This window comes from Ixodes scapularis, unplaced genomic scaffold, assembly GCF_016920785.2.
Source record: "Ixodes scapularis isolate PalLabHiFi unplaced genomic scaffold, ASM1692078v2 PGA_scaffold10__122_contigs__length_95168666, whole genome shotgun sequence".
Classification (NCBI taxonomy): domain Eukaryota; kingdom Metazoa; phylum Arthropoda; class Arachnida; order Ixodida; family Ixodidae; genus Ixodes; species Ixodes scapularis.
Window position 1 is genome coordinate 66,710,595 of NW_024609836.1, and position 15,477 is coordinate 66,726,071.

Genomic DNA, 15,477 nt, shown 5'->3' on the forward strand with positions numbered 1-15,477 from the left:
AGTGGAGCAGCCAACTGCGCGAACTGTGGGACAAAACGACGAAAATAAGAACAAAGTCCTAGAAAACTGAGAAGTTGTTTTATGTTAAGGGGAACAGGAAATTCGCGTACTGCCTTGATCTTGTCTGGGTCGGGTCGGATTCCATCTTTATTTACAAGGTGGCCAAGGATCTTAATTTGTCGAGAGGCGAAGCGGCACTTTTTTGTGTTGAGTACAAGGTTAGCTTTCTTGAGACAGCCGAGCACATCGGAGAGTCGACGGAGATGGTCATCAAATGTACGAGAAAATATAATAATATCATCAAGGTAGCAAAGGCATATGTGCCATTTAAGACCGCGAAGGACGTTATCTATCATGCGCTCAAACGTTGCCGGAGCATTACAAAGGCCGAAAGGCATAACATTGAACTCGAAAAGACCGTCCGATGTAATAAAAGCTGTTTTTTCTTTGTCCTTTTCCTTCATTGGTATTTGCCAGTAGCCGGACTTTAAATCTAGTGATGAAAAATATTCAGCTCCTTGTAACGTGTCTAATGTGTCATCAATCCGTGGTAAAGGGTGTACGTCCTTGCGAGTGATCTTATTCAGTCTACGATAATCAACACAGAAACGTATGCTGCCATCCTTCTTTTTTACAAGGACTACTGGTGAGGACCAGGGGCTCGATGATTGGCGAATGATACCTTTACGTAACATGTCTGATACCTCTTGGTCAATAATACGGCGTTCTGTAGGAGATACGCGATATGGACGCTGGTGTACGATTTGTCTGCGGGGCGTATTAGTCTCATGTGCCACTGACTTCGTGGAACTTGTAAAGGACGTATAAACATCAAAGCACGATGTGAAACGAGTGATTAAATGAATTAATTGCTTTTTATGAGTGTCTGCAAGGTTTGGATCGATGGCGTTCAATAAGATTTCGTTGGAGATAACGGGAAGCGCTGGAGGATCAAAATTACATGTGGATTCCAGTGACGCAAGTTCCAAAGAGGCATCAGGTTCGATATTTGCGACGATTGTACTTTTTACAAAAACCAGTGGCTGATGTGTTACGTTACAGACAGGCAGCGCTGTGCTCCCATGGGTAAGTGTAGAAATAGAATGAGGTATAATAAACCCGTGCGATAGTAAGATGTTTGAAAAAGGGGTTACTAGAAAAGTGCCTGAAACGCTTGGTTCACTCGAGAAATTCATGACAAGAGATGCTAGCGGGGGAATAACCGTGTCTTCACAGGCACGTAATTTTGTTTTAGGAATACTGGAGTTGGATTCGCAGCTATTTGAATCTCCCAAAACGACCCCTTTGCAGCTAATGACAGCTTCCGCAGAGTTAAGAAAATCCCAGCCGAGAATGAGATCGTGCGTACAAGATGATAAAACAACGAATTGAATGGTGTGGCACGCACCCTGTATGGAAACACGTGCCGTGCACTGGGCTGTTGGATGAATAATGTCTGTGGATGCTGCCCGCAGTGAACAACCATGGAGGGGTGTTCTTACTTTATGAAGACGGATGCAGATGTCCTCTCTAATCACAGAAGTAGCCGCCCCTGTGTCAACCAAGGCGTACAGAAGTAAGCCGTCGATGTATACTTCAATGAGGTTAGATGGGTCGGAAGGAGGATGATGACCTTTTTGTGACGCAATTGCTCCTCCGACAATTGTGGTGCCTAGTTTCCCGTGTCAGGCCTCCCGTCTCTCCTTGAGACCATGGGCGAGTAGGATCGAGGATAGGGAGACGGGGAGCGGCGGCGAGGAGCCTGTGGACGACGTGCTGGATAAGGGTCCGGGGGCGGCAATTGATCGCGCGGCTGACTCCTGAACTCTCGGTGGTTTCGGCCTCGGTTGTAGTAGTCGTAGTCGTGGGTTGCATGGTCTTGTTGTAGTCTCCGGCAAACTCGTGCGACGTGGCCGGTGATTCCACAGTAATAGCAGACTGGCCTCTGTCGATATCCCCAAGATGCGTTGTTAACATAAGTGGGGCGACTGCGCCAGGCGGGTAAAGAGCCCCCAGTGAAGGCAGGGGAGATGGCAGCCAGAGCAGGAGTGTCCGAGGTCATTTGAGGAATTCCCGAACGAAGAGTTTCATCGGAAGAACAGACTCGGTCCGTGATGGAAAAGGGAGTCGCTGCTGGTGGAACTACGGATGCAAGCTCCTGTTGGATAATACGTCGAAACCCGGTGTCGTCAGTCTCAGGCATGGGGTTGCTTGTAGTTGGTCGGAGAAAACGGGCAAGCTCATCTCGTACAATTTTTTGTATTATCTGCTTCAGAGAGTCAGTGGATATAGATTGCAGTGCAATTGATGAGCTGTCATGCAGAGCTCGGACATGAAGGCGGGAATTCCGGGCCTCATCTAGCCGCTGACAGTGCGTAGTGATTTCCCTCACTGTCGTCGGGTTTTACACGAGGACATAAAACGCCTCTTCACAGATGCCTTTCATAACATGGCGGAATCGGTCGGCCTCGGACATGTCTTTGTCATATCGGCGGCAAAGTGAAAGAACGTCTTCAATATAAGAAGTGTACGTCTCGCCAGATGTCTTTATCCTGGCTGCCAATTTACGCTCAGCTATAGCTTTACGATTGGTGGGTTTTCCGAAAATTTCCGCCAGCTGAGTTTTGAATTGGAGCCACGTCGCGATTGCATCTTCGTGGTTCGTGAACCATATTTTCGCCACATCCGAGAGATAAAAAAATAGCGTTGCGCAGCTTTGCTTGGCCGTCCCACTTGTTGTAAAGGCTCACCCGCTCATAGACGTCCAGTCAGTCCTCTACGTCGTCCTCGCGGAGTCCCGCAAAGGTTTTGGGATGTCGCAACTGGCTGGGGGCAGGACTGACGGCAGCTGCAGAGGCACCGGAGGAGGATTGGCCAGTGCTGATCATCGTTGCTGGTCGCCTTCTGGGACGAAGCTCCAGAGTGATTGGGATACCCCGCACCTCCACCAATAATGTGAGGGAGACAGAGGCTTGGCGACCGGTTTCAATTATGTCTATATTCGAACTGACCCGCGCTGCCCCGAGCGGGAAGCGCGAGCTATCGGCGATGGTGGTGATGTTGACGATAATGAGGGTGATGGCTGCACGGGACGATGGATGGGTCACAATATATATATATATATATATATATATATATATACATATATATATATATATATATATATATATATATATATATATATATATATATATATATATATATATATATATTACTGTTGTGTGCTTTTTCTGGGCAGAGTTTCGCGGACTCCTAGGTCGATCACGTAACCGTGATCATTTTTCCAGCGATGCACAGTGTCTCGGAAAGGCAGATCGCTTTAATATAAAGACGATGAAAGAGATAAAAATAAGATGACGTCCACCACGTCTTGTGACCCGAAGATTATATTTGTACAAAAATAAGCAAACAGCCTAAAAAGTGCTATTTGTCTTCTTTTTTTTTTTCCATTCACGCTTGATTTTGTTTTATATGGGGTGTTTGTGAGGAATCCGAACCAGGCTTTTCTCACCGCAAATATGAACTAGATATCGCGGAGAGCTCTAACTCCGTCAAAACGTAGCTTCAGCCGTTCGGTCAGGATACCAAAGTTTCAGCACCAACCGTTATATTAATCAAAAGTTATAAGTGATTTTTTTTTTTTTAAATTTTCAATGGGACCCGTTTTCGGTTTCTGGCGCTATTGAGCTCCATATACTCGAGAGCTCCGTCAGCCGGAATTTTTCCATTGAAATGTTCAGAAAATCGCTTATAACTTTTGAACAAGACAACGGTTGGTACTAAAACTTTGGCATCTTGCTCGAACGGCTGGAGCTACGTTGTGACGGAGCTGGAGCTCTCCGCAATGTGTAGTTATTTTTCCGATGCGAAAAGCCGGGTTCGGAGTTCTTACAAACACCCAATAAATGAATTCCTGGATTATGAGTCAGATGCGGCTCCAATCTTTTTCAGATGCGCTTCGGATACGGATACAAAGTTTGCGGATCCGGATCGGATACGGATAATGATATTGTTATCCTCACAAGGCTCTACGGCGAACGGAACGCTCTTAGCAAGCATGTTATTTTAAGCGCGAGATACCGAAACTTATTACGATGACGACTGATGTTTTGATATGGAAGCGGTTTAATTATGTCCAGTTATTTGTGAATTCTTAATAAACCGAGGACGGGCTGTACTTGACAGGCACGCTGTGAAGGAGAAAATAACAAGCTGTATTTTTTATTAGCAAGCTCACGCCGTTTTCTCCCACCAGGTGTACATTGTGTGCTCAGAAACCAAATTCTCACAAATACCGTGCGCATGTGCACCACACGGACAGCAGCGCCATCACTGAGGCGTGACTTCAGAGGCGAGCCTTCGTTCTATATATCCTGGAAAAAAAAATCACGACTCAAAGTCAGATATTTTATTCAATTGTTTTTATTCCCCGTACGTCTTCGTTCTCTCGTTTGCACGAAAAGCAGGAGTACAGGTGAATCAGTGTTCACCACGTTCAATAACACAGATTCTCTCGCATTCAGCCTTGGACGTGTGAACGTTCATTGTATTACACATGTTGTTGTCCCACATTGGTACGCATGCTTTTCCGTCAAAGCGCCAGTAGTGGCGTCGAGGTTCGTTGCAGGCCATAAAATGCATACCAAGAAAGCAGCGAGGGTCTTGTTTCCCTGGAACATGAACGTGTACCGGAGCGTAAGTCCACCCGCTATACTTGCGCAGGGGATGTGGGAACGTCAGAACGCCTGGCTCCGATCGGCGCTCCGATTGGACGGACGGTGGATATAGACCTTGAGGCACCTATAGTATCGAGGTCTACCCACTATTATTTTAATTGGAGCCAATCGGAACGCGGCGTTCTAACGTCACTACAACCCCCCGAGAAAAAAATGTGGGGCTTTAATTTACGCTGTGAAAGGTGGTTGCTCAGTTAAGCTCTGGTATCACCTGCTACAATTGCCTACTGCACTATACGACGTGCCGCCGCCGGTCGCAGCACGCTGCCGCTGGTCGTATGGCCGTTTCTTTTCCCTTTGCCGCTCCTAGTATTCACGCTGCTCCTCGGGAGTCCTAACTATGCGTGGCCTACTCATCGCTGTGCTGCAGCAACAATGAAATCAGTTGCTTTACTCCGTTTCATCTTACGTTTAAGCGCAGCGTATGTTTCGAGCCATCGGAACCAATCGGAGGCCGTGTCAGTCTCACGTGACCTTAGAGAGGGGGCACAGCGACCCGCGCAAAGCGTATCATGGGCCACGCGTCCACAGAACGGGATTGGCTAAGATAGCTCGTAGCATCCGCTGCGTCCGGACGTAAGGTGAAGCGATGTATAGGCGGGTTCTTTATTTTATATATCAAAGGCTAGTGATGCCTGAACGTGCTTCGCATTGTTCGTAGGCGCCGTTATCACCTTTACTCGGTTTGCACTTCACACGAGGGCTTCGAGTGACGTCAACCCCTTTCCAAGCAGCTGCAAACCTAATCTTTACCGAAACACGTGGGAGGGTGTTCCTATTGTTCACGCGCGCCTCATCATTCATGATGTGGTTTTGATGCTTGCTTTGGGGTTTTCTTTATTGAAACGGATACTGAGCTGTATGCTGTATGCCTGATTTCAAAAGAGATGTACTGTCTTGCCTTGAATTGTTCGCCGGGACTTTTTTGCTTACAACGCCAACGACACGAAAATTTTCTTAGCTGGAAAAGGTATACAGCTTCGCTATTTTAAAAGAAGCACACGAACTTGCGCTCCCCATAATCTCTGCTACACTCCACAAGTCCGACCGCAGTCGACCTTATAAGGATCCCATAAAGCCGATCACGCAACACCAAAAATGCACCGTCATGGCGCTCGTAATCATTATGCGTGGTTTAAATCACCGGCTAAACACCTCACGCACATCGACAGCGTCGAGATTCGACGCTTCGTGTTTTCCATGATTGCTTCAGCCGGGGATGGCAAGCGCAGAAAAACGGCGAGCGCCCTGTGAAAAATGCTGAGTCACTGAGCTGTGTACGCATGCTCAGGGTCTGGTAAACCGCAATGCAGAGCAACAGCGCACGCTCAGGTGGCTTTCCACAGCCCGGCAGACGAAGATGGCAGCGCACCTAAGGCGACATTTGCAAAGGTCTATTCGAGACTCCAGCGAACTATTGGGGAGGAGGACAGACCGTTACGCCCCAAGCGGTTAACTTATCAACTACACGGATGGGGACAACAAATACAATGACGCAGCGCTCGGCCGACATAACCGAACGCGGCGTCAGCGTTCGACTGGAGTTCGTGTTCTCCGGCGAGGGGGAGGAGGGGCTCTTTTGTTTCCACGACGGCCTGCATGAACAATGCAGCATGCACGATCCCAGCTTAGCACAAAAGCCGAAGTGGGTCAAGCTCGCATTCTCAGAAGATAGATCCGGCACTTAACGTCGCTTCGTCGATTGTTAGTATTTTTTACATTAAACTGTGCCCCGCGCTCTACTGTAGAAGATGACATGGCCATGCCCATAAGGCCTGTTGGCATGTGTACAGGCCTTGTGTTGAGTAAACACCGAGCGTGGGGAAAACAAACGGGTCAGAGCGCCCCCTATAGTTCGATCTCCTGCCCAATAGGGGCAGCGCTGGTCAGGCGAAATGGCTGACGAAAGGAGGTCGTTTTCGTCGTTCAGCGCGCGTACCCCGATATATTTCTTGCACTGCAGCGTAGGATCGGTGTTACATATGAACCCAAAGCGATTTCTTAACCGTAGAAGCCTTCTTTTAGTCAGTGCCGAGGAACGACACGGCAGAAGCATAAAAAGTAAGTACTGGAAGCACTGTTTGTTTCAATGCTGCCTACGAGAACCAAGCAGCGATAGCAGACAACAGATTCAAAACGACCTCCTCTCCTAGGCTTCTCGGCGTTGCAGCTGCGCGGCGTTGGTTTCGCTGGAGTCGCCAATACTGTCGGCTGCGATTGGACTTGGCGAGAAACGAAGTATATAACGTTGCAGCTTCAACACAGAGTTTTAAAATAAGGGACTCCATCACTATGGGTCGCCGTAGCAACTTGGGACGTCGGACTGCAGAGGCGCCGATGTTCTACGCACGCATAGTGGCGACGCTCAAGCGCTGCTCGGAGAAGCTGAACTCTGTGTTTGTTGTTGTTGTTGTTGTTTCGTCGTTGTCATTGTTGGTGTTGTTGTAACATTCAAATATTCAGTTTTGCCGCTAAGCCATACGCACTCGAAGCTGGAGACAACAGCGCAAAAAAGACACACAACAAGAACACATAAGGCACAAACCCATGCTAATTCACGACTTGGTTTTTATTGAAACCTAATGGCATGAAAGAACCAAAACAAAACGGACTCATGTGTCAGTGCTCTGCTTGTGTCTTTTGTGTTCGTTTCCTGCGTATTTTTTCCGTTATTTTCTCCTGTTACCAATATGCACCGACTGGCGCAACTTTACACCATTTTGCATTCGAAGCTATGCCTTCCGGCGTGAATAATAGCCAATATATTTATATTCCAGTCCAGTTTCATAACAAAAAAAAAATATTCTCCGATGTGTGATCTCAACAAGAAAGAGTAATTAGTGTTTTAAATTCTAAAACGAATGCTACCATAGAAAATGCACTCACCGTATGGGCTGTCCATGATAGTTCTTCCAGAAACCATAACGACCGCCACTAGAAGGAGAGCGAAGAGAAAGAACGTCTTCATCATTTGCTTCTTACGGGAGGAACTACGCGTTGCGGAAGACAATCACGATATATAAATAATAAATAGACATCCGAGGGCTCTTAGCAAGTACATAAATTTCTGCACACGGACTGATGAATTCCTCGAATCCGCGCGGTATAGACACGATTTCCACGAGATAATTTTATTACCCCATGCAGTATTCAAAAATCTGTGGTTTTGAATGCCTCCCAATTAGAAGTATGATAACACTATCAAAAGTTTCTCAGCCACGCAGTCCAAGTTTTCATCGTGGTGCCCCGCTCAAAAAGAAGTGTCGTATATAGCCACCAAAAAATCTTAATGCTATAGCCGCAATATTGCTTTTACGCCGTTAAGGTAATAAATAATATATCTTGAGCAAGTTTCTTGCATCAGATTGACCGCAGCCAACCCTAAGACCTAAGACATTCGAGCGTTGTCATATGGTGCTCGTCGTCCTTTGTGCGCTCTTGCGTTTCTTTTTTTTTTTTTTGCGTGATTTGTCGAGCTGTTGGTGGCAAAGGTACAAAAATGATGAACGCCCTCACGATGCACTTCTCACCCAGCTTCATTGTATTCAAGGTATCAAGTTGACTGCGGGATTAATTGCAGTGTAACGCAGTCACATCACCTTAATCGGTTTTATTGTAGGCTTACTTATGCAGACCAGTCACCGGAAGAAAAGAGAAGGAAAAACGGTAGCAACGGCGCGTTTTCCTCCCATTTACTGACGCGCCCCCATGCGGACACGAGAAGAAGGGAGGAACGAGATATTTTTTCTCCATCTACAGGCAGACGGGAGCATTGTACCGAACTCCCGCCTCATCTCCTTTCGGTTTCGTGCTTTTCGAGCATATCGCAAAGTTTCTTGAGTTGATTTATGAAAACCGCGGAGCCTGCGTCCAAGACGGGCACGTTTTGCTGTCGGGTGCCTGGGTACCGTTCTGTGCCGATTTTGGTTCTTTTTTCCGATGCCGAGTGCAAACGGGCAATCAACATGGTTCTGAATTATTGCGTGTCAGCAAAAAGAGTTTTATGACCGCGTAATCGATGGACCTGCGGATAGTCATGTTAGAACGCTGGTCTTTACCTTAGCACCTATCGTACAGTGGTCAATGCCATCTAAAATGTCCTATTGTCTCCAAGCCGAGGGCGATTACGCTCTGGGAAAAGGGCTGAGCAGAATAGAAATATTAAGGAAAGTACGTATATTAACATTTTGGAATTTTTACCTAAATGGTCAAATGTCTATATCTCCATTTTTCTTTTTTTAAGTGCACTACGTTTTCTGAAGAAACTGCCCTCCAAGCGGCGCGTTAGCGCTAGAAGTTTCCGAGCTCACCACGGCGTAGCTCTGTACAGTTAACTCCTGTCGCCAGCCGAGGGTTGACTGCATTAAAATTGATCGAAAATTAATTTCCCTGCCCGTGAAGCATCGCTTCCACCTGAAAAAAGTACCCCTCTACAAAGGTTAATTTAAGACAACAATTGGAGCCGCACGCGGACAGCACAAGTAGGAAAACAAGTACTAGTATAGAAAAACTGGCTAGGAAGTGCCGTGCGAGAAGCGAACGCATGGCTTGGAACCGCATTGGAGTGGCCTGTTTTAATAGCTTCCAAATAATTACGGCATGAGTGGTTACTTTTTATTAAGAATTTGATACCCTAACCCGTTGAAAATATTCTCAAATGTATTACAGTACTCAAAATAAATCAGCATGATGTAAATATTATTTATTGCTCAGCGGTCTACGAGAATATTCGTACCTTCAAATTGACAAGAATACAAGCCGAAAACACAGAGCTTGGAAGTAGTTATCGGGACAGTGTGCTTTTGTATTGATGCTTTCGTGAGCCGTATATCTGTGTGCGCTTAGTGTGTATGTTCAGCTGATGGTTGTAGTATGCGTAATGTATATACATCTGCGTATATTATAGGTACCCAAGGTCCCAAAGCGCAATGATACCATAAGTAAATAAAAAAAAATTAATAGATGAATTGAGCGGTAATTAGCGCCACCTAGCCTAGCTACTTGTTACTGCGCTTGACCGTGCCATTCGGTTGCAAGTGATTTAACCTGCTTCCATGCTACGCGAGAGTTTCCGGTTAGCGGTTCCGGTTCAAAGATGTGCCAAGTAGATCTGCTTTGAATTTTCTCCTTTCAGAGCAGATTTTGGTTTCGCAAATTGTTTGTTTCTGGTGACGTTTGATGCCGTACATTCTGGGTAGCGTAATTTTTATTTGACCTTTCCAGGGATGCAACGAGGTAGTTGCAACACCGACTGAGAAGTAATTTAAAGCACTTCACGAAAGTCCCCTAGTAAAAAATCATATTTATATACAAAATTTTTATGTACAATAAAATTATATGATCAACTTAGATTATAGAAGAACATAAAAAACCTTATAAGAACATATAAGAACAGTATAAGATTATATAAGAAGTAATAAGAAACGGAAAAGAAGTTTCTTATATCTTTTTATATGATCTTATATTGTTTTTCTATATCCTTAAAAGGTTATTTTAGGTGCTTTTATATTCATATCTGATCATATACGTCAACCGCCGCCTCCCTCAACTTTAAATTTCTTTATCGCAAACGCAAGTAGTATCTACTCTAAACAAGAAGAGCTACTTTCCGCTGTTCAATGATGTACAGCTGACGTGGTTGTTGTCAGTGAAACTTGGCTCACAGCAGATATCCAGAACTCTGAATTAATTTTGAACGATGATTTTTCCATTGTTCGGAAAGACCACACTGAGCGGAGAGGGGCAGGGGTTTTGATCGCGATAAAAAAGTGATTGGGTGTTGAAAACTTTGATATCATTCCAAGTTTTGAAGGCGTGTGGGTCAAAATAAAAACGCATGGTGTTTCTGTTATATTGATTGCTTGTTACAAGCATCCCGGGATTCTGGATTTGTCCCCTTTACTTCACGAGTTTATGGAACTTCTTGTTAGAACTTACCCGAATAACATGTTTGTGTTGGCAGGAGACTTTAACTTTCCTGGCTTTGTTTGGCCGACCTTTCCCTCCTCGATGCCCTTTGAAAGCTGGTTTACTCTTCTTAAACAAAGCCGAGATTTTGAGGATGTAACGCGCGCGTTCTTACTTTGTCGAATTATTAGTCAGCCAACTCGCAGCTCTGCTGTTTTAGATTTGTTCTTTACTTCGAGACCTAAGCGCGTAGTGAGTGTTTATTTTATGAAACCATTGAGTGATCACGTTTCTATTAATGTTGAAATGGCTATCCCTACGCAGAAACAAATTTCTTTTATCAAAACTATCTCGAATTCTTCAAAAGCAAATGGTGATGAAATCTGCGTAAATTTAATATCATTTTCTGATTTGTACCTGGCTGATTTCGGATGTCGATCGGTTAACAAAAATTGGTCGTGATTAAATATAAATTATATGAACTAGCAAATTTATACATTCCCAAAATAACCATCCAATCGCGCGTTGAAAAGCCTTGGTTTTCAGCACGGTTGAAGAGACGACTGAATAAAAAACAGCGGCTCTACAGGACTGCCAAGCTTTCTCACTTTGTAGATGCATGGGAAAGATAAACCAATGTCAGCAAACGTCTAAATTCAAAATAAAAAACGCAAAAAAAAAATTTACAATGAGGATCTTAGTAAACTTATGAGAACCAACCCCAAAAAGTTCTGGACGCTGTTAACCCAAAACAAGGTCAAGAATGTTTCCCTTTCACTGATGCATCTGGAAATGAGATGAGCACTGCTGAGACATGCGAACAGTTCAGTTCTTCAGACTGACATATCATTCTTTGCAAAGAGTTATCGCACCTTTGCGAAGAGGATTGCCGAGGCTTCTGACGGTATTTGTAACCGAGCATTGCCATGAATAGTAAAGATAATCCGTAATTCCGAGCCCTTATATATCTGGTAGTCTCAACCCTTCGGCAGCAAGTGTTCAGGGGAAATCCTGTGACTATGAGTGGGACATGTGGTGTCCGGACGTGCGCGTACCCGCATTTTGTTATTACTTGTTCCTGAAACAAAGTTTGAGTACCAGTAACCTCGAGCGGATCCTCATTTTTGCAAAGTACACGTTATTCACGCGGCACTTGTGTGATGTCCACCGTCGCACCAACCCACTGCACCGTTTACACTCTGATGTCGCTGATCGACTCTGGATTTAGGAGGGTGAGTTCTTGGCTTGTAGGTATGGGGAATGTTTACCGATTAACACGTTAACTTTTATTAGGAACTGAAGCCTCCTAAACGTTAGAATGGGAAGTGCTCTCCAAGCGTCCGGAAAGCACTTCCCTTACTGTCCTTTGGAACATGAAAAATATTTTTTTTTTAAAATTGTTGGTTGCTTGATCGTTCCACGAGCCAGCTCTGAAATAAACTTTGTCGGTACATATTTATGGTGTTGGAGGAATTCGATTTTTAGTTATAAAGTCAGACAGGGTGGTGATCATAAAATGTTTTAGCTCAAAATGGCATGCAATGTTTTAGTCCTAATGAGTTGTATCAAAAACAAAAGTGTTGAAACTTGAGAAATATGGGGCTTCCTGCGGGGGGGTTGCCAAGACGTCTGCAATGTGGAATAACTATAAACACCTGGTTGTCATAGAAACATCAGCACGCTTTCAAAAAAGTAGAAAATATAAAGGGGCCCACCAATCAATGGGCAATATAATCTGCAGAAAAGCAAGTCAGTCAGGCAGTGGCCATGATCTTTCAAGTGCTTTGGTTTGCGGGTAAATAAACGCACGAGATGCGCGAAAAATATTTCCTTCGACGCTTGCTTACTAGCAGGCGTACTTGCACGCCATATAAATTAGTGTTGAGGAAAAGGCTGGGAGTCCACAAGGTCAATCACATCGATTGGAGTCAATACTGTGGGAGACACAGGATTAAAAAGATGCCCTAGAGTCAACGTAGGCATTTGAAGGCAATGTCTTGCGAGATCATGAGTAATTGAGCGTAGAACAGCAGTTACACACATAAAATATGTCTATGCGGCGCAGTCGAAACCGAAACCATTTTGCATACAAATACCAATAAAGGTGAGTTCTATCATAAATTTAGACGTTTAGACCTTTTAAATGTCTTGCAACATCATGAAACATTGATGCTAGAGGAGTAGTTGTATTTTCAAAATATATTTATGAGGCGAAACCAAAACCATTTTGGAACCTGACAGGTCGCGGCTACATTCGCACGCGGACCACTCGATTCTATTTCACACGGCGACAGGATATCGTTTGTATGCAGTCCGAGGGTTGTTTAAACAAACCGCACAACACAAGTCTCCTTAAATCCACGAAGATCTAGACTGACAGAACAAGGTTAAACGTAAAAAATACAAAACGTTAGAGCACAGCAGTCGGGAGCCGCCCCAACGAGACTCTTTACCAGGGTGTAAGATAGACAGGTGGGGAAACGAGAGCTAAATGAGCGACCAGATTGCGTCCCCCTCGGGTTTCTCTTTTTCTGTGGCGCCATCTATATGGAGCACCGCGAACTTTCACTCCGGGTGGGCGACCGGTGGCGACCGGCTAAACTGACGGAGATGATTTCTCGTGGATTTTTAATGGAGGACTGTCGTGCTCTCGGTTTAGTTCGTGCAGTCTCCCATAGAGTTCCATGCAAATCCGATTCCAATTTTTTTTCCTCTCGCCGCCGCGCCATCTGTCGCAAATCGGGGGTACCCGCAAGCAGACGAGTACACAATCCGGTCACGGCGCTGCGGTAGGCCTCTATGGGCCGTTTCCCCACCTGTCTATCTTACACCCTGCTCTTTACATGATATGATATTACCTCAGAGCCTTCCGCGGTTGCCAATGTTGACAACAAAAACGCCGTTTTTTGAGAACGCGTTTTGGGCAGAGTTTAAAATCCAATTTCTTGCGTGAAGAAGAATGAAAAATTCGGATCTTGCGCGGAGGGTGTTCCTAAAACACAGATAAAATAAGATTTAATTGTTTTCTTAAAGACGAAAATCGACAATTGACCCGACAATCCTTTAAAGCTGAAACTAAGTATACAGTAACTGACATCTTAAGAAAAGCAGGGAGTGGCTTCATGTGTTCGCGCTTCTGGCGTTTTTGACTTGTTCTTCAACGTGCTTATCGGCCAATAACCCAATCTTATCGCGTGCACAGCGATATAATCAAACGCTTAGGACGCGCCACGCCGTGCCGTCCTTCAACTCTCAGTAGCCGTTGGCAGCTTGCGAAACGCAAGAAACTGCTTATTACCTTTCCGATTCTTAGCTCATTCCGCGTATACTCCAGCGGTCTTATCTGCCGAATGCCGCATCCTCAATGGCTGCGGATTCATAATGAGATGCTTGGGAGACTCGACGTTCTGCTTTTGATTTTTTAAGTGGTCATCAGTTATACGGAAAGACAATGAGGAAGAGGAGGACACGAGAGACCGTAGGGACGTCAAAGCCTCGAGCTCCGATTGGAAGAGTAGTGGGTAGACGGAAAGGAAAAGCTAGCTGTCTTTGTCTCTTTTCTTGGTTCGAACCCGTTCGATCGCCGAATGCCGGCGTATAGGGCCCTTAACAGCGAGACGCTCCGCGAGGAGCGGAGGACGCTCTCCTTCGCTCTGATTGGAGGGAGACAGCGGGTCTACCCACTAATCTTTCCAATCAGACACCGGCCCTTTGATGACGTCATCGCAAGCTTTCATGTCCTCCCCTCCCTGACTTTATCTCCATATAGTCATGTTTTCGCTTATTAACACGAGGCGTTGTCGAATTTGCGTCGATTCGTTTTATCCTTTAGGCATTTTTTGCGGCTTCCAGTTTGCCGCGGTGGGGACGGATACACTAACCTGCCTCACCGAAATACGGTGGTGACACATTCTCACGTAATGAGCCTTAGTTGGGTAATTGTTGCCTGTTTCGTGGTAAATACTGGTAGTAAATTTCGTGCAGCGTCTTCCGTCGAAGAACCAGAAGGTGTGTGGAGGATTGAAGCAACCGATCAGCGGGTATCGGGGCGAAACATAATAGTCGTAATTGTCAAAAAGAAATATTCCACGTATGCCCCGACTGACCACTAACTGTGTAGCCACTCAAATTTAGATTAGAGCTGCAGCTTATACAAACGCGTGGTAATTGGTGAGTCTCGAGTTTGATTTTCAACCTTTTAAACATAGTTTATATTGCAAATTCTGCAATGTGTTCTTTCTCATTCATTTTTTTTTTCTTTTTTGCGACGAGTTTACACTGACTAGGTACTCCTATAGTCATTGGGAAGATATCGGGAGAACGCTCTTGCTCCCACTGATTGGAGGAAAGCAGTGTGTAGAGAAGAAGGAAGCTCATTCATCATTCAATATCAACAGTTGAAAACAACACTTATGCCATGACGTAGCAAATTAATTACTTTCCCACAACATGAGATTACAAGCATAGGCTGGTAGTTGCACGTGAAATGTTCAGCTGTACCGCTAACTGTACGACAGTCACCTGTATACCCGCGATGTAAAATATGACGCACACATTTATCGCCCTTGCGCATTCTAAATGGGTGAAAATGCATCAAGAGACACATCCACAGCACTGTTCGTTGCGATTGCTGTATGCCAAAGAATTAATACATAAATAAATAGTTCGCAAGATTTGCCATCTAGAAGAAAAATATATTTTGATTAAAATCCAAGAACAAATGGTACAGGAAAAAAATAGCTCATAGGCGTCTGCGTTCTTCGCCAGAAACCATAACAAGCGTAATTAAAATTAGAACAAAGCGTTCTAACAAAAGCAACTGCTGATACCAAGG